This window comes from Phyllobates terribilis, unplaced genomic scaffold, assembly GCF_046119375.1.
Source record: "Phyllobates terribilis strain yellow unplaced genomic scaffold, ASM4611937v1 Scaffold_74__1_contigs__length_7073193, whole genome shotgun sequence".
Lineage (NCBI taxonomy): Eukaryota > Metazoa > Chordata > Amphibia > Anura > Dendrobatidae > Phyllobates > Phyllobates terribilis.
In genome coordinates, this window is record NW_027362834.1 from 2,277,945 (window position 1) to 2,297,869 (window position 19,925).

Sequence of the window (19,925 nt, forward strand, 5' to 3'; positions counted from 1 at the left end):
AACCAGAATTGGTTTCCGACTACGGTGCCACCCAAGGATTCTGAAAAGTCCATTTGTGGAGATGGCCACCTGGACTCCCGTTAAGAAGACATGCTGTCAACCTCTAGATCCCTCACATGCCTGCACTTTTCGGCTTGCTGCTGCTGCAATCCACGCGTTTTAGATCTGCATAACTCCACCTCTTTTAGCACAGTACCCTCAACCCCCGGCTGTTCCCACCCGCCTCAACACCGTTGGAAGGGAGGAGAACCAATTAAGGCGGGGGGGGGTGGAACGAGCAGCTGTCTACCCTTAGCAGGAGGGTTGCTGATTAATTACCTCTCCTGCTGCTGCTGCTGCTGGCTGTCCAGCAGCAGACTGAAGGTGGCTGCTGCTGTGCGCAGGTATATAAAGGCTCAGAGCCTATTATGACACGCGCAGCCAGCGTTCCATTGCCACATTCCGTCTACTGCAGGCGGGATACCTGGATGGCTGAATGTCACTGAGAAGCTCACAGAGACCGCCATAAGCAACAGTTTAAAAGAATGCCACAGACTAATCAACCAAACTTTTTGGGTTGGTTTCTCTTTTATAGTCTGCAGGCATTAAATGAAAGAAGTCAGTGTTCCAGCAGAGGGAGACAACGTTTCAGAAAAGGCATTGTAGCAAACCAAAAAAGAAATTTTAAGCGCAGCAGAGTAACCAGCTCACATACCTGTTAGCTCAGGTGAGTTTAAAAGGCTGCTGTTGATAACAAGGGCATTTGCTAAATAGATGGTGTGTGTGCAACAATATACTGAAAGGTCAATTATATTGTGCAGCTTATCTCACCACCTGTAGTTATTTAGGTGAAAGCTCCAAAATGCTTGCCTAATATGTCTGTTTATCCAAAAGGAAGTATAGAGGGAGAGCTAGATAGATAGCATTGCATTACATTACATTACATGGCAATGCAATGCACAGTTGCTGAAGTTGAACCAAAATGAGCTTGTCATCTGGCTTCTGCAACTTTTAACATGAAAAATCCAATGAGGAGAAGGAAAGCAAAGCCAAAGAGTCCATCCCAAAATCCGACAAACAAGCAAAATGAACAAAAAGCATTGAATTCAATTCTTTCTGATTTTAGAAACTGCATTAAAGAAGGGGTGCACCGGTCCTGGAGATACTGCAATACCAGGTCAATGCGTGGAGTGGACAGAGCAAGCTCTTTTTCCATCTCCCTGTTCTAAAAATCCATTTAATATATGGTCCCCAGATAGGGGACGTATCAGATATTAAACTGATAAGAACAGATACTACACTTGATCTTAGCCAAAAGGCCGAGAAGCGATAACCAGAATTGGTTTCCGACTACGGTGCCACCCAAGGATTCTGAAAAGTCCATTTGTGGAGATGGCCACCTGGACTCCCGTTAAGAAGACATGCTGTCAACCTCTAGATCCCTCACATGCCTGCACTTTTCGGCTTGCTGCTTCTGCAATCCACGCGTTTTAGATCTGCATAACTCCACCTCTTTTAGCACAGTACCCTCAACCCCCGGCTGTTCCCACCCGCCTCAACACCGTTGGAAGGGAGGAGAACCAATTAAGGCGGGGGGGGGTGGAACGAGCAGCTGTCTACCCTTAGCAGGAGGGTTGCTGATTAATTACCTCTCCTGCTGCTGCTGCTGCTGCTGGCTGTCCAGCAGCAGACTGAAGGTGGCTGCTGCTGTGCGCAGGTATATAAAGGCTCAGAGCCTATTATGACACGCGCAGCCAGCGTTCCATTGCCACATTCCGTCTACTGCAGGCGGGATACCTGGATGGCTGAATGTCGCTGAGAAGCTCACAGAGACCGCCATAAGCAACAGTTTAAAAGAATGCCACAGACTAATCAACCAAACTTTTTGGGTTGGTTTATCTTTTATAGTCTGCAGGCATTAAATGAAAGAAGTCAGTGTTCCAGCAGAGGGAGACAACGTTTCAGAAAAGGCATTGTAGCAAACCAAAAAAGAAATTTTAAGCGCAGCAGAGTAACCAGCTCACATACCTGTTAGCTCAGGTGAGTTTAAAAGGCTGCTGTTGATAACAAGGGCATTTGCTAAATAGATGGTGTGTGTGCAACAATATACTGAAAGGTCAATTATATTGTGCAGCTTATCTCACCACCTGTAGTTATTTAGGTGAAAGCTCCAAAATGCTTGCCTAATATGTCTGTTTATCCAAAAGGAAGTATAGAGGGAGAGCTAGATAGATAGCATTGCATTACATTACATTACATGGCAATGCAATGCACAGTTGCTGAAGTTGAACCAAAATGAGCTTGTCATCTGGCTTCTGCAACTTTTAACATGAAAAATCCAATGAGGAGAAGAAAAGCAAAGCCAAAGAGTCCATCCCAAAATCCGACAAACAAGCAAAATGAACAAAAAGCATTGAATTCAATTCTTTCTGATTTTAGAAACTGCATTAAAGAAGGGGTGCACCGGTCCTGGAGATACTGCAATACCAGGTCAATGCGTGGAGTGGACAGAGCAAGCTCTTTTTCCATCTCCCTGTTCTAAAAATCCATTTAATATATGGTCCCCAGATAGGGGACGTATCAGATATTAAACTGATAAGAACAGATACTACACTTGATCTTAGCCAAAAGGCCGAGAAGCGATAACCAGAATTGGTTTCCGACTACGGTGCCACCCAAGGATTCTGAAAAGTCCATTTGTGGAGATGGCCACCTGGACTCCCGTTAAGAAGACATGCTGTCAACCTCTAGATCCCTCACATGCCTGCACTTTTCGGCTTGCTGCTGCTGCAATCCACGCGTTTTAGATCTGCATAACTCCACCTCTTTTAGCACAGTACCCTCAACCCCCGGTTGTTCCCACCCGCCTCAACACCGTTGGAAGGGAGGAGAACCAATTAAGGCGGGGGGGGTGGAACGAGCAGCTGTCTACCCTTAGCAGGAGGGTTGCTGATTAATTACCTCTCCTGCTGCTGCTGCTGCTGGCTGTCCAGCAGCAGACTGAAGGTGGCTGCTGCTGTGCGCAGGTATATAAAGGCTCAGAGCCTATTATGACACGCGCAGCCAGCGTTCCATTGCCACATTCCGTCTACTGCAGGCGGGATACCTGGATGGCTGAATGTCACTGAGAAGCTCACAGAGACCGCCATAAGCAACAGTTTAAAAGAATGCCACAGACTAATCAACCAAACTTTTTGGGTTGGTTTCTCTTTTATAGTCTGCAGGCATTAAATGAAAGAAGTCAGTGTTCCAGCAGAGGGAGACAACGTTTCAGAAAAGGCATTGTAGCAAACCAAAAAAGAAATTTTAAGCGCAGCAGAGTAACCAGCTCACATACCTGTTAGCTCAGGTGAGTTTAAAAGGCTGCTGTTGATAACAAGGGCATTTGCTAAATAGATGGTGTGTGTGCAACAATATACTGAAAGGTCAATTATATTGTGCAGCTTATCTCACCACCTGTAGTTATTTAGGTGAAAGCTCCAAAATGCTTGCCTAATATGTCTGTTTATCCAAAAGGAAGTATAGAGGGAGAGCTAGATAGATAGCATTGCATTACATTACATTACATGGCAATGCAATGCACAGTTGCTGAAGTTGAACCAAAATGAGCTTGTCATCTGGCTTCTGCAACTTTTAACATGAAAAATCCAATGAGGAGAAGAAAAGCAAAGCCAAAGAGTCCATCCCAAAATCCGACAAACAAGCAAAATGAACAAAAAGCATTGAATTCAATTCTTTCTGATTTTAGAAACTGCATTAAAGAAGGGGTGCACCGGTCCTGGAGATACTGCAATACCAGGTCAATGCGTGGAGTGGACAGAGCAAGCTCTTTTTCCATCTCCCTGTTCTAAAAATCCATTTAATATATGGTCCCCAGATAGGGGACGTATCAGATATTAAACTGATAAGAACAGATACTACACTTGATCTTAGCCAAAAGGCCGAGAAGCGATAACCAGAATTGGTTTCCGACTACGGTGCCACCCAAGGATTCTGAAAAGTCCATTTGTGGAGATGGCCACCTGGACTCCCGTTAAGAAGACATGCTGTCAACCTCTAGATCCCTCACATGCCTGCACTTTTCGGCTTGCTGCTGCTGCAATCCACGCGTTTTAGATCTGCATAACTCCACCTCTTTTAGCACAGTACCCTCAACCCCCGGCTGTTCCCACCCGCCTCAACACCGTTAGAAGGGAGGAGAACCAATTAAGGCGGGGGGGGGGGTGGAACGAGCAGCTGTCTACCCTTAGCAGGAGGGTTGCTGATTAATTACCTCTCCTGCTGCCGCTGCTGCTGGCTGTCCAGCAGCAGACTGAAGGTGGCTGCTGCTGTGTGCAGGTATATAAAGGCTCAGAGCCTATTATGACACGCGCAGCCAGCGTTCCATTGCCACATTCCGTCTACTGCAGGCGGGATACCTGGATGGCTGAATGTCACTGAGAAGCTCACAGAGACCGCCATAAGCAACAGTTTAAAAGAATGCCACAGACTAATCAACCAAACTTTTTGGGTTGGTTTCTCTTTTATAGTCTGCAGGCATTAAATGAAAGAAGTCAGTGTTCCAGCAGAGGGAGACAACGTTTCAGAAAAGGCATTGTAGCAAACCAAAAAAGAAATTTTAAGCGCAGCAGAGTAACCAGCTCACATACCTGTTAGCTCAGGTGAGTTTAAAAGGCTGCTGTTGATAACAAGGGCATTTGCTAAATAGATGGTGTGTGTGCAACAATATACTGAAAGGTCAATTATATTGTGCAGCTTATCTCACCACCTGTAGTTATTTAGGTGAAAGCTCCAAAATGCTTGCCTAATATGTCTGTTTATCCAAAAGGAAGTATAGAGGGAGAGCTAGATAGATAGCATTGCATTACATTACATTACATGGCAATGCAATGCACAGTTGCTGAAGTTGAACCAAAATGAGCTTGTCATCTGGCTTCTGCAACTTTTAACATGAAAAATCCAATGAGGAGAAGAAAAGCAAAGCCAAAGAGTCCATCCCAAAATCCGACAAACAAGCAAAATGAACAAAAAGCATTGAATTCAATTCTTTCTGATTTTAGAAACTGCATTAAAGAAGGGGTGCACCGGTCCTGGAGATACTGCAATACCAGGTCAATGCGTGGAGTGGACAGAGCAAGCTCTTTTTCCATCTCCCTGTTCTAAAAATCCATTTAATATATGGTCCCCAGATAGGGGACGTATCAGATATTAAACTGATAAGAACAGATACTACACTTGATCTTAGCCAAAAGGCCGAGAAGCGATAACCAGAATTGGTTTCCGACTACGGTGCCACCCAAGGATTCTGAAAAGTCCATTTGTGGAGATGGCCACCTGGACTCCCGTTAAGAAGACATGCTGTCAACCTCTAGATCCCTCACATGCCTGCACTTTTTGGCTTGCTGCTGCTGCAATCCACGCGTTTTAGATCTGCATAACTCCACCTCTTTTAGCACAGTACCCTCAACCCCCGGCTGTTCCCACCCGCCTCAACACCGTTGGAAGGGAGGAGAACCAATTAAGGCGGGGGGGGGTGGAACGAGCAGCTGTCTACCCTTAGCAGGAGGGTTGCTGATTAATTACCTCTCCTGCTGCTGCTGCTGCTGGCTGTCCAGCAGCAGACTGAAGGTGGCTGCTGCTGTGCGCAGGTATATAAAGGCTCAGAGCCTATTATGACACGCGCAGCCAGCGTTCCATTGCCACATTCCGTCTACTGCAGGCGGGATACCTGGATGGCTGAATGTCACTGAGAAGCTCACAGAGACCGCCATAAGCAACAGTTTAAAAGAATGCCACAGACTAATCAACCAAACTTTTTGGGTTGGTTTCTCTTTTATAGTCTGCAGGCATTAAATGAAAGAAGTCAGTGTTCCAGCAGAGGGAGACAACGTTTCAGAAAAGGCATTGTAGCAAACCAAAAAAGAAATTTTAAGCGCAGCAGAGTAACCAGCTCACATACCTGTTAGCTCAGGTGAGTTTAAAAGGCTGCTGTTGATAACAAGGGCATTTGCTAAATAGATGGTGTGTGTGCAACAATATACTGAAAGGTCAATTATATTGTGCAGCTTATCTCACCACCTGTAGTTATTTAGGTGAAAGCTCCAAAATGCTTGCCTAATATGTCTGTTTATCCAAAAGGAAGTATAGAGGGAGAGCTAGATAGATAGCATTGCATTACATTACATTACATGGCAATGCAATGCACAGTTTCTGAAGTTGAACCAAAATGAGCTTGTCATCTGGCTTCTGCAACTTTTAACATGAAAAATCCAATGAGGAGAAGAAAAGCAAAGCCAAAGAGTCCATCCCAAAATCCGACAAACAAGCAAAATGAACAAAAAGCATTGAATTCAATTCTTTCTGATTTTAGAAACTGCATTAAAGAAGGGGTGCACCGGTCCTGGAGATACTGCAATACCAGGTCAATGCGTGGAGTGGACAGAGCAAGCTCTTTTTCCATCTCCCTGTTCTAAAAATCCATTTAATATATGGTCCCCAGATAGGGGACGTATCAGATATTAAACTGATAAGAACAGATACTACACTTGATCTTAGCCAAAAGGCCGAGAAGCGATAACCAGAATTGGTTTCCGACTACGGTGCCACCCAAGGATTCTGAAAAGTCCATTTGTGGAGATGGCCACCTGGACTCCCGTTAAGAAGACATGCTGTCAACCTCTAGATCCCTCACATGCCTGCACTTTTTGGCTTGCTGCTGCTGCAATCCACGCGTTTTAGATCTGCATAACTCCACCTCTTTTAGCACAGTACCCTCAACCCCCGGCTGTTCCCACCCGCCTCAACACCGTTGGAATGGAGGAGAACCAATTAAGGCGGGGGGGGGGGGGGTGGAACGAGCAGCTGTCTACCCTTAGCAGGAGGGTTGCTGATTAATTACCTCTCCTGCTGCTGCTGCTGCTGGCTGTCCAGCAGCAGACTGAAGGTGGCTGCTGCTGTGCGCAGGTATATAAAGGCTCAGAGCCTATTATGACACGCGCAGCCAGCGTTCCATTGCCACATTCCGTCTACTGCAGGCGGGATACCTGGATGGCTGAATGTCACTGAGAAGCTCACAGAGACCGCCATAAGCAACAGTTTAAAAGAATGCCACAGACTAATCAACCAAACTTTTTGGGTTGGTTTCTCTTTTATAGTCTGCAGGCATTAAATGAAAGAAGTCAGTGTTCCAGCAGAGGGAGACAACGTTTCAGAAAAGGCATTGTAGCAAACCAAAAAAGAAATTTTAAGCGCAGCAGAGTAACCAGCTCACATACCTGTTAGCTCAGGTGAGTTTAAAAGGCTGCTGTTGATAACAAGGGCATTTGCTAAATAGATGGTGTGTGTGCAACAATATACTGAAAGGTCAATTATATTGTGCAGCTTATCTCACCACCTGTAGTTATTTAGGTGAAAGCTCCAAAATGCTTGCCTAATATGTCTGTTTATCCAAAAGGAAGTATAGAGGGAGAGCTAGATAGATAGCATTGCATTACATTACATTACATGGCAATGCAATGCACAGTTGCTGAAGTTGAACCAAAATGAGCTTGTCATCTGGCTTCTGCAACTTTTAACATGAAAAATCCAATGAGGAGAAGAAAAGCAAAGCCAAAGAGTCCATCCCAAAATCCGACAAACAAGCAAAATGAACAAAAAGCATTGAATTCAATTCTTTCTGATTTTAGAAACTGCATTAAAGAAGGGGTGCACCGGTCCTGGAGATACTGCAATACCAGGTCAATGCGTGGAGTGGACAGAGCAAGCTCTTTTTCCATCTCCCTGTTCTAAAAATCCATTTAATATATGGTCCCCAGATAGGGGACGTATCAGATATTAAACTGATAAGAACAGATACTACACTTGATCTTAGCCAAAAGGCCGAGAAGCGATAACCAGAATTGGTTTCCGACTACGGTGCCACCCAAGGATTCTGAAAAGTCCATTTGTGGAGATGGCCACCTGGACTCCCGTTAAGAAGACATGCTGTCAACCTCTAGATCCCTCACATGCCTGCACTTTTCGGCTTGCTGCTGCTGCAATCCACGCGTTTTAGATCTGCATAACTCCACCTCTTTTAGCACAGTACCCTCAACCCCCGGCTGTTCCCACCCGCCTCAACACCGTTGGAAGGGAGGAGAACCAATTAAGGCGGGGGGGGGGGTGGAACGAGCAGCTGTCTACCCTTAGCAGGAGGGTTGCTGATTAATTACCTCTCCTGCTGCTGCTGCTGCTGGCTGTCCAGCAGCAGACTGAAGGTGGCTGCTGCTGTGCGCAGGTATATAAAGGCTCAGAGCCTATTATGACACGCGCAGCCAGCGTTCCATTGCCACATTCCGTCTACTGCAGGCGGGATACCTGGATGGCTGAATGTCACTGAGAAGCTCACAGAGACCGCCATAAGCAACAGTTTAAAAGAATGCCACAGACTAATCAACCAAACTTTTTGGGTTGGTTTCTCTTTTATAGTCTGCAGGCATTAAATGAAAGAAGTCAGTGTTCCAGCAGAGGGAGACAACGTTTCAGAAAAGGCATTGTAGCAAACCAAAAAAGAAATTTTAAGCGCAGCAGAGTAACCAGCTCACATACCTGTTAGCTCAGGTGAGTTTAAAAGGCTGCTGTTGATAACAAGGGCATTTGCTAAATAGATGGTGTGTGTGCAACAATATACTGAAAGGTCAATTATATTGTGCAGTTTATCTCACCACCTGTAGTTATTTAGGTGAAAGCTCCAAAATGCTTGCCTAATATGTCTGTTTATCCAAAAGGAAGTATAGAGGGAGAGCTAGATAGATAGCATTGCATTACATTACATTACATGGCAATGCAATGCACAGTTGCTGAAGTTGAACCAAAATGAGCTTGTCATCTGGCTTCTGCAACTTTTAACATGAAAAATCCAATGAGGAGAAGAAAAGCAAAGCCAAAGAGTCCATCCCAAAATCCGACAAACAAGCAAAATGAACAAAAAGCATTGAATTCAATTCTTTCTGATTTTAGAAACTGCATTAAAGAAGGGGTGCACCGGTCCTGGAGATACTGCAATACCAGGTCAATGCGTGGAGTGGACAGAGCAAGCTCTTTTTCCATCTCCCTGTTCTAAAAATCCATTTAATATATGGTCCCCAGATAGGGGACGTATCAGATATTAAACTGATAAGAACAGATACTACACTTGATCTTAGCCAAAAGGCCGAGAAGCGATAACCAGAATTGGTTTCCGACTACGGTGCCACCCAAGGATTCTGAAAAGTCCATTTGTGGAGATGGCCACCTGGACTCCCGTTAAGAAGACATGCTGTCAACCTCTAGATCCCTCACATGCCTGCACTTTTCGGCTTGCTGCTGCTGCAATCCACGCGTTTTAGATCTGCATAACTCCACCTCTTTTAGCACAGTACCCTCAACCCCCGGCTGTTCCCACCCGCCTCAACACCGTTGGAAGGGAGGAGAACCAATTAAGGCGGGGGGGGGGGTGGAACGAGCAGCTGTCTACCCTTAGCAGGAGGGTTGCTGATTAATTACCTCTCCTGCTGCTGCTGCTGCTGGCTGTCCAGCAGCAGACTGAAGGTGGCTGCTGCTGTGCGCAGGTATATAAAGGCTCAGAGCCTATTATGACACGCGCAGCCAGCGTTCCATTGCCACATTCCGTCTACTGCAGGCGGGATACCTGGATGGCTGAATGTCACTGAGAAGCTCACAGAGACCGCCATAAGCAACAGTTTAAAAGAATGCCACAGACTAATCAACCAAACTTTTTGGGTTGGTTTCTCTTTTATAGTCTGCAGGCATTAAATGAAAGAAGTCAGTGTTCCAGCAGAGGGAGACAACGTTTCAGAAAAGGCATTGTAGCAAACCAAAAAAGAAATTTTAAGCGCAGCAGAGTAACCAGCTCACATACCTGTTAGCTCAGGTGAGTTTAAAAGGCTGCTGTTGATAACAAGGGCATTTGCTAAATAGATGGTGTGTGTGCAACAATATACTGAAAGGTCAATTATATTGTGCAGCTTATCTCACCACCTGTAGTTATTTAGGTGAAAGCTCCAAAATGCTTGCCTAATATGTCTGTTTATCCAAAAGGAAGTATAGAGGGAGAGCTAGATAGATAGCATTGCATTACATTACATTACATGGCAATGCAATGCACAGTTGCTGAAGTTGAACCAAAATGAGCTTGTCATCTGGCTTCTGCAACTTTTAACATGAAAAATCCAATGAGGAGAAGAAAAGCAAAGCCAAAGAGTCCATCCCAAAATCCGACAAACAAGCAAAATGAACAAAAAGCATTGAATTCAATTCTTTCTGATTTTAGAAACTGCATTAAAGAAGGGGTGCACCGGTCCTGGAGATACTGCAATACCAGGTCAATGCGTGGAGTGGACAGAGCAAGCTCTTTTTCCATCTCCCTGTTCTAAAAATCCATTTAATATATGGTCCCCAGATAGGGGACGTATCAGATATTAAACTGATAAGAACAGATACTACACTTGATCTTAGCCAAAAGGCCGAGAAGCGATAACCAGAATTGGTTTCCGACTACGGTGCCACCCAAGGATTCTGAAAAGTCCATTTGTGGAGATGGCCACCTGGACTCCCGTTAAGAAGACATGCTGTCAACCTCTAGATCCCTCACATGCCTGCACTTTTCGGCTTGCTGCTGCTGCAATCCACGCGTTTTAGATCTGCATAACTCCACCTCTTTTAGCACAGTACCCTCAACCCCCGGCTGTTCCCACCCGCCTCAACACCGTTGGAAGGGAGGAGAACCAATTAAGGCGGGGGGGGGGTGGAACGAGCAGCTGTCTACCCTTAGCAGGAGGGTTGCTGATTAATTACCTCTCCTGCTGCTGCTGCTGCTGGCTGTCCAGCAGCAGACTGAAGGTGGCTGCTGCTGTGCGCAGGTATATAAAGGCTCAGAGCCTATTATGACACGCGCAGCCAGCGTTCCATTGCCACATTCCGTCTACTGCAGGCGGGATACCTGGATGGCTGAATGTCACTGAGAAGCTCACAGAGACCGCCATAAGCAACAGTTTAAAAGAATGCCACAGACTAATCAACCAAACTTTTTGGGTTGGTTTCTCTTTTATAGACTGCAGGCATTAAATGAAAGAAGTCAGTGTTCCAGCAGAGGGAGACAACGTTTCAGAAAAGGCATTGTAGCAAACCAAAAAAGAAATTTTAAGCGCAGCAGAGTAACCAGCTCACATACCTGTTAGCTCAGGTGAGTTTAAAAGGCTGCTGTTGATAACAAGGGCATTTGCTAAATAGATGGTGTGTGTGCAACAATATACTGAAAGGTCAATTATATTGTGCAGCTTATCTCACCACCTGTAGTTATTTAGGTGAAAGCTCCAAAATGCTTGCCTAATATGTCTGTTTATCCAAAAGGAAGTATAGAGGGAGAGCTAGATAGATAGCATTGCATTACATTACATTACATGGCAATGCAATGCACAGTTGCTGAAGTTGAACCAAAATGAGCTTGTCATCTGGCTTCTGCAACTTTTAACATGAAAAATCCAATGAGGAGAAGAAAAGCAAAGCCAAAGAGTCCATCCCAAAATCCGACAAACAAGCAAAATGAACAAAAAGCATTGAATTCAATTCTTTCTGATTTTAGAAACTGCATTAAAGAAGGGGTGCACCGGTCCTGGAGATACTGCAATACCAGGTCAATGCGTGGAGTGGACAGAGCAAGCTCTTTTTCCATCTCCCTGTTCTAAAAATCCATTTAATATATGGTCCCCAGATAGGGGACGTATCAGATATTAAACTGATAAGAACAGATACTACACTTGATCTTAGCCAAAAGGCCGAGAAGCGATAACCAGAATTGGTTTCCGACTACGGTGCCACCCAAGGATTCTGAAAAGTCCATTTGTGGAGATGGCCACCTGGACTCCCGTTAAGAAGACATGCTGTCAACCTCTAGATCCCTCACATGCCTGCACTTTTCGGCTTGCTGCTGCTGCAATCCACGCGTTTTAGATCTGCATAACTCCACCTCTTTTAGCACAGTACCCTCAACCCCCGGCTGTTCCCACCCGCCTCAACACCGTTGGAAGGGAGGAGAACCAATTAAGGCGGGGGGGGGGGTGGAACGAGCAGCTGTCTACCCTTAGCAGGAGGGTTGCTGATTAATTACCTCTCCTGCTGCTGCTGCTGCTGGCTGTCCAGCAGCAGACTGAAGGTGGCTGCTGCTGTGCGCAGGTATATAAAGGCTCAGAGCCTATTATGACACGCGCAGCCAGCGTTCCATTGCCACATTCCGTCTACTGCAGGCGGGATACCTGGATGGCTGAATGTCACTGAGAAGCTCACAGAGACCGCCATAAGCAACAGTTTAAAAGAATGCCACAGACTAATCAACCAAACTTTTTGGGTTGGTTTCTCTTTTATAGTCTGCAGGCATTAAATGAAAGAAGTCAGTGTTCCAGCAGAGGGAGACAACGTTTCAGAAAAGGCATTGTAGCAAACCAAAAAAGAAATTTTAAGCGCAGCAGAGTAACCAGCTCACATACCTGTTAGCTCAGGTGAGTTTAAAAGGCTGCTGTTGATAACAAGGGCATTTGCTAAATAGATGGTGTGTGTGCAACAATATACTGAAAGGTCAATTATATTGTGCAGCTTATCTCACCACCTGTAGTTATTTAGGTGAAAGCTCCAAAATGCTTGCCTAATATGTCTGTTTATCCAAAAGGAAGTATAGAGGGAGAGCTAGATAGATAGCATTGCATTACATTACATTACATGGCAATGCAATGCACAGTTGCTGAAGTTGAACCAAAATGAGCTTGTCATCTGGCTTCTGCAACTTTTAACATGAAAAATCCAATGAGGAGAAGAAAAGCAAAGCCAAAGAGTCCATCCCAAAATCCGACAAACAAGCAAAATGAACAAAAAGCATTGAATTCAATTCTTTCTGATTTTAGAAACTGCATTAAAGAAGGGGTGCACCGGTCCTGGAGATACTGCAATACCAGGTCAATGCGTGGAGTGGACAGAGCAAGCTCTTTTTCCATCTCCCTGTTCTAAAAATCCATTTAATATATGGTCCCCAGATAGGGGACGTATCAGATATTAAACTGATAAGAACAGATACTACACTTGATCTTAGCCAAAAGGCCGAGAAGCGATAACCAGAATTGGTTTCCGACTACGGTGCCACCCAAGGATTCTGAAAAGTCCATTTGTGGAGATGGCCACCTGGACTCCCGTTAAGAAGACATGCTGTCAACCTCTAGATCCCTCACATGCCTGCACTTTTCGGCTTGCTGCTGCTGCAATCCACGCGTTTTAGATCTGCATAACTCCACCTCTTTTAGCACAGTACCCTCAACCCCCGGCTGTTCCCACCCGCCTCAACACCGTTGGAAGGGAGGAGAACCAATTAAGGCGGGGGGGGGGTGGAACGAGCAGCTGTCTACCATTAGCAGGAGGGTTGCTGATTAATTACCTCTCCTGCTGCTGCTGCTGCTGGCTGTCCAGCAGCAGACTGAAGGTGGCTGCTGCTGTGCGCAGGTATATAAAGGCTCAGAGCCTATTATGACACGCGCAGCCAGCGTTCCATTGCCACATTCCGTCTACTGCAGGCGGGATACCTGGATGGCTGAATGTCACTGAGAAGCTCACAGAGACCGCCATAAGCAACAGTTTAAAAGAATGCCACAGACTAATCAACCAAACTTTTTGGGTTGGTTTCTCTTTTATAGTCTGCAGGCATTAAATGAAAGAAGTCAGTGTTCCAGCAGAGGGAGACAACGTTTCAGAAAAGGCATTGTAGCAAACCAAAAAAGAAATTTTAAGCGCAGCAGAGTAACCAGCTCACATACCTGTTAGCTCAGGTGAGTTTAAAAGGCTGCTGTTGATAACAAGGGCATTTGCTAAATAGATGGTGTGTGTGCAACAATATACTGAAAGGTCAATTATATTGTGCAGCTTATCTCACCACCTGTAGTTATTTAGGTGAAAGCTCAAAAATGCTTGCCTAATATGTCTGTTTATCCAAAAGGAAGTATAGAGGGAGAGCTAGATAGATAGCATTGCATTACATTACATTACATGGCAATGCAATGCACAGTTGCTGAAGTTGAACCAAAATGAGCTTGTCATCTGGCTTCTGCAACTTTTAAAATGAAAAATCCAATGAGGAGAAGAAAAGCAAAGCCAAAGAGTCCATCCCAAAATCCGACAAACAAGCAAAATGAACAAAAAGCATTGAATTCAATTCTTTCTGATTTTAGAAACTGCATTAAAGAAGGGGTGCACCGGTCCTGGAGATACTGCAATACCAGGTCAATGCGTGGAGTGGACAGAGCAAGCTCTTTTTCCATCTCCCTGTTCTAAAAATCCATTTAATATATGGTCCCCAGATAGGGGACGTATCAGATATTAAACTGATAAGAACAGATACTACACTTGATCTTAGCCAAAAGGCCGAGAAGCGATAACCAGAATTGGTTTCCGACTACGGTGCCACCCAAGGATTCTGAAAAGTCCATTTGTGGAGATGGCCACCTGGACTCCCGTTAAGAAGACATGCTGTCAACCTCTAGATCCCTCACATGCCTGCACTTTTCGGCTTGCTGCTGCTGCAATCCACGCGTTTTAGATCTGCATAACTCCACCTCTTTTAGCACAGTACCCTCAACCCCCGGCTGTTCCCACCCGCCTCAACACCGTTGGAAGGGAGGAGAACCAATTAAGGCGGGGGGGGGGGTGGAACGAGCAGCTGTCTACCCTTAGCAGGAGGGTTGCTGATTAATTACCTCTCCTGCTGCTGCTGCTGCTGGCTGTCCAGCAGCAGACTGAAGGTGGCTGCTGCTGTGCGCAGGTATATAAAGGCTCAGAGCCTATTATGACACGCGCAGCCAGCGTTCCATTGCCACATTCCGTCTACTGCAGGCGGGATACCTGGATGGCTGAATGTCACTGAGAAGCTCACAGAGACCGCCATAAGCAACAGTTTAAAAGAATGCCACAGACTAATCAACCAAACTTTTTGGGTTGGTTTCTCTTTTATAGTCTGCAGGCATTAAATGAAAGAAGTCAGTGTTCCAGCAGAGGGAGACAACGTTTCAGAAAAGGCATTGTAGCAAACCAAAAAAGAAATTTTAAGCGCAGCAGAGTAACCAGCTCACATACCTGTTAGCTCAGGTGAGTTTAAAAGGCTGCTGTTGATAACAAGGGCATTTGCTAAATAGATGGTGTGTGTGCAACAATATACTGAAAGGTCAATTATATTGTGCAGCTTATCTCACCACCTGTAGTTATTTAGGTGAAAGCTCCAAAATGCTTGCCTAATATGTCTGTTTATCCAAAAGGAAGTATAGAGGGAGAGCTAGATAGATAGCATTGCATTACATTACATTACATGGCAATGCATTGCACAGTTGCTGAAGTTGAACCAAAATGAGCTTGTCATCTGGCTTCTGCAACTTTTAACATGAAAAATCCAATGAGGAGAAGAAAAGCAAAGCCAAAGAGTCCATCTCAAAATCCGACAAACAAGCAAAATGAACAAAAAGCATTGAATTCAATTCTTTCTGATTTTAGAAACTGCATTAAAGAAGGGGTGCACCGGTCCTGGAGATACTGCAATACCAGGTCAATGCGTGGAGTGGACAGAGCAAGCTCTTTTTCCATCTCCCTGTTCTAAAAATCCATTTAATATATGGTCCCCAGATAGGGGACGTATCAGATATTAAACTGATAAGAACAGATACTACACTTGATCTTAGCCAAAAGGCCGAGAAGCGATAACCAGAATTGGTTTCCGACTACGGTGCCACCCAAGGATTCTGAAAAGTCCATTTGTGGAGATGGCCACCTGGACTCCCGTTAAGAAGACATGCTGTCAACCTCTAGATCCCTCACATGCCTGCACTTTTCGGCTTGCTGCTGCTGCAATCCACGCGTTTTAGATCTGCATAACTCCACCTCTTTTAGCACAGTACCCTCAACCCCCGGCTGTTCCCACCCGCCTCAACACCGTTGGAAGGGAGGAGAACCAATTAAGGCGGGGGGGGGGGTGGAACGAGCAGCTGTCTACCCTTAGCAGGAGGGTTGCTGATTAATTACCTCTCCTGCTGCTGCTGCTGCTGGCTGTCCAGCAGCAGACTGAAGGTGGCTGCTGCTGTGCGCAGGTATATAAAGGCTCAGAGCCTATTATGACACGCGCAGCCAGCGTTCCATTGCCACATTCCGTCTACTGCAGGCGGGATACCTGGATGGCTGAATGTCACTGAGAAGCTCACAGAGACCGCCATAAGCAACAGTTTAAAAGAATGCCACAGACTAATCAACCAAACTTTTTGGGTTGGTTTCTCTTTTACAGTCTGCAGGCATTAAATGAAAGAAGTCAGTGTTCCAGCAGAGGGAGACAACGTTTCAGAAAAGGCATTGTAGCAAACCAAAAAAGAAATTTTAAGCGCAGCAGAGTAACCAGCTCACATACCTGTTAGCTCAGGTGAGTTTAAAAGGCTGCTGTTGATAACAAGGGCATTTGCTAAATAGATGGTGTGTGTGCAACAATATACTGAAAGGTCAATTATATTGTGCAGCTTATCTCACCACCTGTAGTTATTTAGGTGAAAGCTCCAAAATGCTTGCCTAATATGTCTGTTTATCCAAAAGGAAGTATAGAGGGAGAGCTAGATAGATAGCATTGCATTACATTACATTACATGGCAATGCATTGCACAGTTGCTGAAGTTGAACCAAAATGAGCTTGTCATCTGGCTTCTGCAACTTTTAACATGAAAAATCCAATGAGGAGAAGAAAAGCAAAGCCAAAGAGTCCATCTCAAAATCCGACAAACAAGCAAAATGAACAAAAAGCATTGAATTCAATTCTTTCTGATTTTAGAAACTGCATTAAAGAAGGGGTGCACCGGTCCTGGAGATACTGCAATACCAGGTCAATGCGTGGAGTGGACAGAGCAAGCTCTTTTTCCATCTCCCTGTTCTAAAAATCCATTTAATATATGGTCCCCAGATAGGGGACGTATCAGATATTAAACTGATAAGAACAGATACTACACTTGATCTTAGCCAAAAGGCCGAGAAGCGATAACCAGAATTGGTTTCCGACTACGGTGCCACCCAAGGATTCTGAAAAGTCCATTTGTGGAGATGGCCACCTGAACTCCCGTTAAGAAGACATGCTGTCAACCTCTAGATCCCTCACATGCCTGCACTTTTCGGCTTGCTGCTGCTGCAATCCACGCGTTTTAGATCTGCATAACTCCACCTCTTTTAGCACAGTACCCTCAACCCCCGGCTGTTCCCACCCGCCTCAACACCGTTGGAAGGGAGGAGAACCAATTAAGGCGGGGGGGGGGGGGGGGTGGAACGAGCAGCTGTCTACCCTTAGCAGGAGGGTTGCTGATTAATTACCTCTCCTGCTGCTGCTGCTGCTGGCTGTCCAGCAGCAGACTGAAGGTGGCTGCTGCTGTGCGCAGGTATATAAAGGCTCAGAGCCTATTATTACACGCGCAGCCAGCGTTCCATTGCCACATTCCGTCTACTGCAGGCGGGATACCTGGATGGCTGAATGTCACTGAGAAGCTGACAGAGACCGCCATAAGCAACAGTTTAAAAGAATGCCACAGACTAATCAACCAAACTTTTTGGGTTGGTTTCTCTTTTATAGTCTGCAGGCATTAAATGAAAGAAGTCAGTGTTCCAGCAGAGGGAGACAACGTTTCAGAAAAGGCATTGTAGCAAACCAAAAAAGAAATTTTAAGCGCAGCAGAGTAACCAGCTCACATACCTGTTAGCTCAGGTGAGTTTAAAAGGCTGCTGTTGATAACAAGGGCATTTGCTAAATAGATGGTGTGTGTGCAACAATATACTGAAAGGTCAATTATATTGTGCAGCTTATCTCACCACCTGTAGTTATTTAGGTGAAAGCTCCAAAATGCTTGCCTAATATGTCTGTTTATCCAAAAGGAAGTATAGAGGGAGAGCTAGATAGATAGCATTGCATTACATTACATTACATGGCAATGCAATGCACAGTTGCTGAAGTTGAACCAAAATGAGCTTGTCATCTGGCTTCTGCAACTTTTAACATGAAAAATCCAATGAGGAGAAGAAAAGCAAAGCCAAAGAGTCCATCCCAAAATCCGACAAACAAGCAAAATGAACAAAAAGCATTGAATTCAATTCTTTCTGATTTTAGAAACTGCATTAAAGAAGGGGTGCACCGGTCCTGGAGATATTGCAATACCAGGTCAATGCGTGGAGTGGACAGAGCAAGCTCTTTTTCCATCTCCCTGTTCTAAAAATCCATTTAATATATGGTCCCCAGATAGGGGACGTATCAGATATTAAACTGATAAGAACAGATACTACACTTGATCTTAGCCAAAAGGCCGAGAAGCGATAACCAGAATTGGTTTCCGACTACGGTGCCACCCAAGGATTCTGAAAAGTCCATTTGTGGAGATGGCCACCTGGACTCCCGTTAAGAAGACATGCTGTCAACCTCTAGATCCCTCACATGCCTGCACTTTTCGGCTTGCTGCTGCTGCAATCCACGCGTTTTAGATCTGCATAACTCCACCACTTTTAGCACAGTACCCTCAACCCCCGGCTGTTCCCACCCGCCTCAACACCGTTGGAAGGGAGGAGAACCAATTAAGGCGGGGGGGGGGTGGAACGAGCAGCTGTCTACCCTTAGCAGGAGGGTTGCTGATTAATTACCTCTCCTGCTGCTGCTGCTGCTGGCTGTCCAGCAGCAGACTGAAGGTGGCTGCTGCTGTGCGCAGGTATATAAAGGCTCAGAGCCTATTATGACACGCGCAGCCAGCGTTCCATTGCCACATTCCGTCTACTGCAGGCGGGATACCTGGATGGCTGAATGTCACTGAGAAGCTCACAGAGACCGCCATAAGCAACAGTTTAAAAGAATGCCACAGACTAATCAACCAAACTTTTTGGGTTGGTTTCTCTTTTATAGTCTGCAGGCATTAAATGAAAGAAGTCAGTGTTCCAGCAGAGGGAGACAACGTTTCAGAAAAGGCATTGTAGCAAACCAAAAAAGAAATTTTAAGCGCAGCAGAGTAACCAGCTCACATACCTGTTAGCTCAGGTGAGTTTAAAAGGCTGCTGTTGATAACAAGGGCATTTGCTAAATAGATGGTGTGTGTGCAACAATATACTGAAAGGTCAATTATATTGTGCAGCTTATCTCACCACCTGTAGTTATTTAGGTGAAAGCTCCAAAATGCTTGCCTAATATGTCTGTTTATCCAAAAGGAAGTATAGAGGGAGAGCTAGATAGATAGCATTGCATTACATTACATTACATGGCAATGCAATGCACAGTTGCTGAAGTTGAACCAAAATGAGCTTGTCATCTGGCTTCTGCAACTTTTAACATGAAAAATCCAATGAGGAGAAGAAAAGCAAAGCCAAAGAGTCCATCCCAAAATCCGACAAACAAGCAAAATGAACAAAAAGCATTGAATTCAATTCTTTCTGATTTTAGAAACTGCATTAAAGAAGGGGTGCACCAGTCCTGGAGATACTGCAATACCAGGTCAATGCGTGGAGTGGACAGAGCAAGCTCTTTTTCCATCTCCCTGTTCTAAAAATCCATTTAATATATGGTCCCCAGATAGGGGACGTATCAGATAATAAACTGATAAGAACAGATACTACACTTGATCTTAGCCAAAAGGCCGAGAAGCGATAACCAGAATTGGTTTCCGACTACGGTGCCACCCAAGGATTCTGAAAAGTCCATTTGTGGAGATGGCCACCTGGACTCCCGTTAAGAAGACATGCTGTCAACCTCTAGATCCCTCACATGCCTGCACTTTTCGGCTTGCTGCTGCTGCAATCCACGCGTTTTAGATCTGCATAACTCCACCTCTTTTAGCACAGTACCCTCAACCCCCGGCTGTTCCCACCCGCCTCAACACCGTTGGAAGGGAGGA

At 45.2% G+C, this 19,925-nt stretch overlaps 15 non-coding genes across 15 annotated transcripts; all 15 read right to left on the minus strand.

Moving 5' to 3' along the window:
- Positions 1 to 1,119: 1,119 nt before the first annotated feature.
- On the minus strand, positions 1,120 to 1,310 carry LOC141194766 (U2 spliceosomal RNA). The gene has a single exon (XR_012267386.1). It is a non-coding gene; the product is annotated as a U2 spliceosomal RNA (small nuclear RNA).
- A 1,122-nt stretch (positions 1,311 to 2,432) lies between these two features.
- On the minus strand, positions 2,433 to 2,623 carry LOC141194767 (U2 spliceosomal RNA). Its single transcript, XR_012267387.1, has one exon. It is a non-coding gene; the product is annotated as a U2 spliceosomal RNA (small nuclear RNA).
- A 1,118-nt stretch (positions 2,624 to 3,741) lies between these two features.
- On the minus strand, positions 3,742 to 3,932 carry LOC141194769 (U2 spliceosomal RNA). Its single transcript, XR_012267389.1, has one exon. It is a non-coding gene; the product is annotated as a U2 spliceosomal RNA (small nuclear RNA).
- Positions 3,933 to 5,053: 1,121 nt separating this feature from the next.
- On the minus strand, positions 5,054 to 5,244 carry LOC141194770 (U2 spliceosomal RNA). The gene has a single exon (XR_012267390.1). It is a non-coding gene; the product is annotated as a U2 spliceosomal RNA (small nuclear RNA).
- Positions 5,245 to 6,363: 1,119 nt separating this feature from the next.
- Positions 6,364 to 6,554, minus strand: LOC141194771 (U2 spliceosomal RNA). The gene has a single exon (XR_012267391.1). It is a non-coding gene; the product is annotated as a U2 spliceosomal RNA (small nuclear RNA).
- A 1,124-nt stretch (positions 6,555 to 7,678) lies between these two features.
- On the minus strand, positions 7,679 to 7,869 carry LOC141194772 (U2 spliceosomal RNA). Its single transcript, XR_012267392.1, has one exon. It is a non-coding gene; the product is annotated as a U2 spliceosomal RNA (small nuclear RNA).
- A 1,121-nt stretch (positions 7,870 to 8,990) lies between these two features.
- On the minus strand, positions 8,991 to 9,181 carry LOC141194773 (U2 spliceosomal RNA). Its single transcript, XR_012267393.1, has one exon. It is a non-coding gene; the product is annotated as a U2 spliceosomal RNA (small nuclear RNA).
- A 1,121-nt stretch (positions 9,182 to 10,302) lies between these two features.
- Positions 10,303 to 10,493, minus strand: LOC141194775 (U2 spliceosomal RNA). The gene has a single exon (XR_012267395.1). It is a non-coding gene; the product is annotated as a U2 spliceosomal RNA (small nuclear RNA).
- Positions 10,494 to 11,613: 1,120 nt separating this feature from the next.
- LOC141194776 (U2 spliceosomal RNA) lies at positions 11,614 to 11,804 on the minus strand. The gene has a single exon (XR_012267396.1). It is a non-coding gene; the product is annotated as a U2 spliceosomal RNA (small nuclear RNA).
- A 1,121-nt stretch (positions 11,805 to 12,925) lies between these two features.
- On the minus strand, positions 12,926 to 13,116 carry LOC141194777 (U2 spliceosomal RNA). Its single transcript, XR_012267397.1, has one exon. It is a non-coding gene; the product is annotated as a U2 spliceosomal RNA (small nuclear RNA).
- A 1,120-nt stretch (positions 13,117 to 14,236) lies between these two features.
- LOC141194778 (U2 spliceosomal RNA) lies at positions 14,237 to 14,427 on the minus strand. Its single transcript, XR_012267398.1, has one exon. It is a non-coding gene; the product is annotated as a U2 spliceosomal RNA (small nuclear RNA).
- Positions 14,428 to 15,548: 1,121 nt separating this feature from the next.
- LOC141194779 (U2 spliceosomal RNA) lies at positions 15,549 to 15,739 on the minus strand. Its single transcript, XR_012267399.1, has one exon. It is a non-coding gene; the product is annotated as a U2 spliceosomal RNA (small nuclear RNA).
- A 1,121-nt stretch (positions 15,740 to 16,860) lies between these two features.
- On the minus strand, positions 16,861 to 17,051 carry LOC141194780 (U2 spliceosomal RNA). The gene has a single exon (XR_012267400.1). It is a non-coding gene; the product is annotated as a U2 spliceosomal RNA (small nuclear RNA).
- A 1,126-nt stretch (positions 17,052 to 18,177) lies between these two features.
- LOC141195723 (U2 spliceosomal RNA) lies at positions 18,178 to 18,368 on the minus strand. The gene has a single exon (XR_012268301.1). It is a non-coding gene; the product is annotated as a U2 spliceosomal RNA (small nuclear RNA).
- Positions 18,369 to 19,488: 1,120 nt separating this feature from the next.
- Positions 19,489 to 19,679, minus strand: LOC141196153 (U2 spliceosomal RNA). The gene has a single exon (XR_012268718.1). It is a non-coding gene; the product is annotated as a U2 spliceosomal RNA (small nuclear RNA).
- Positions 19,680 to 19,925: the final 246 nt, after the last annotated feature.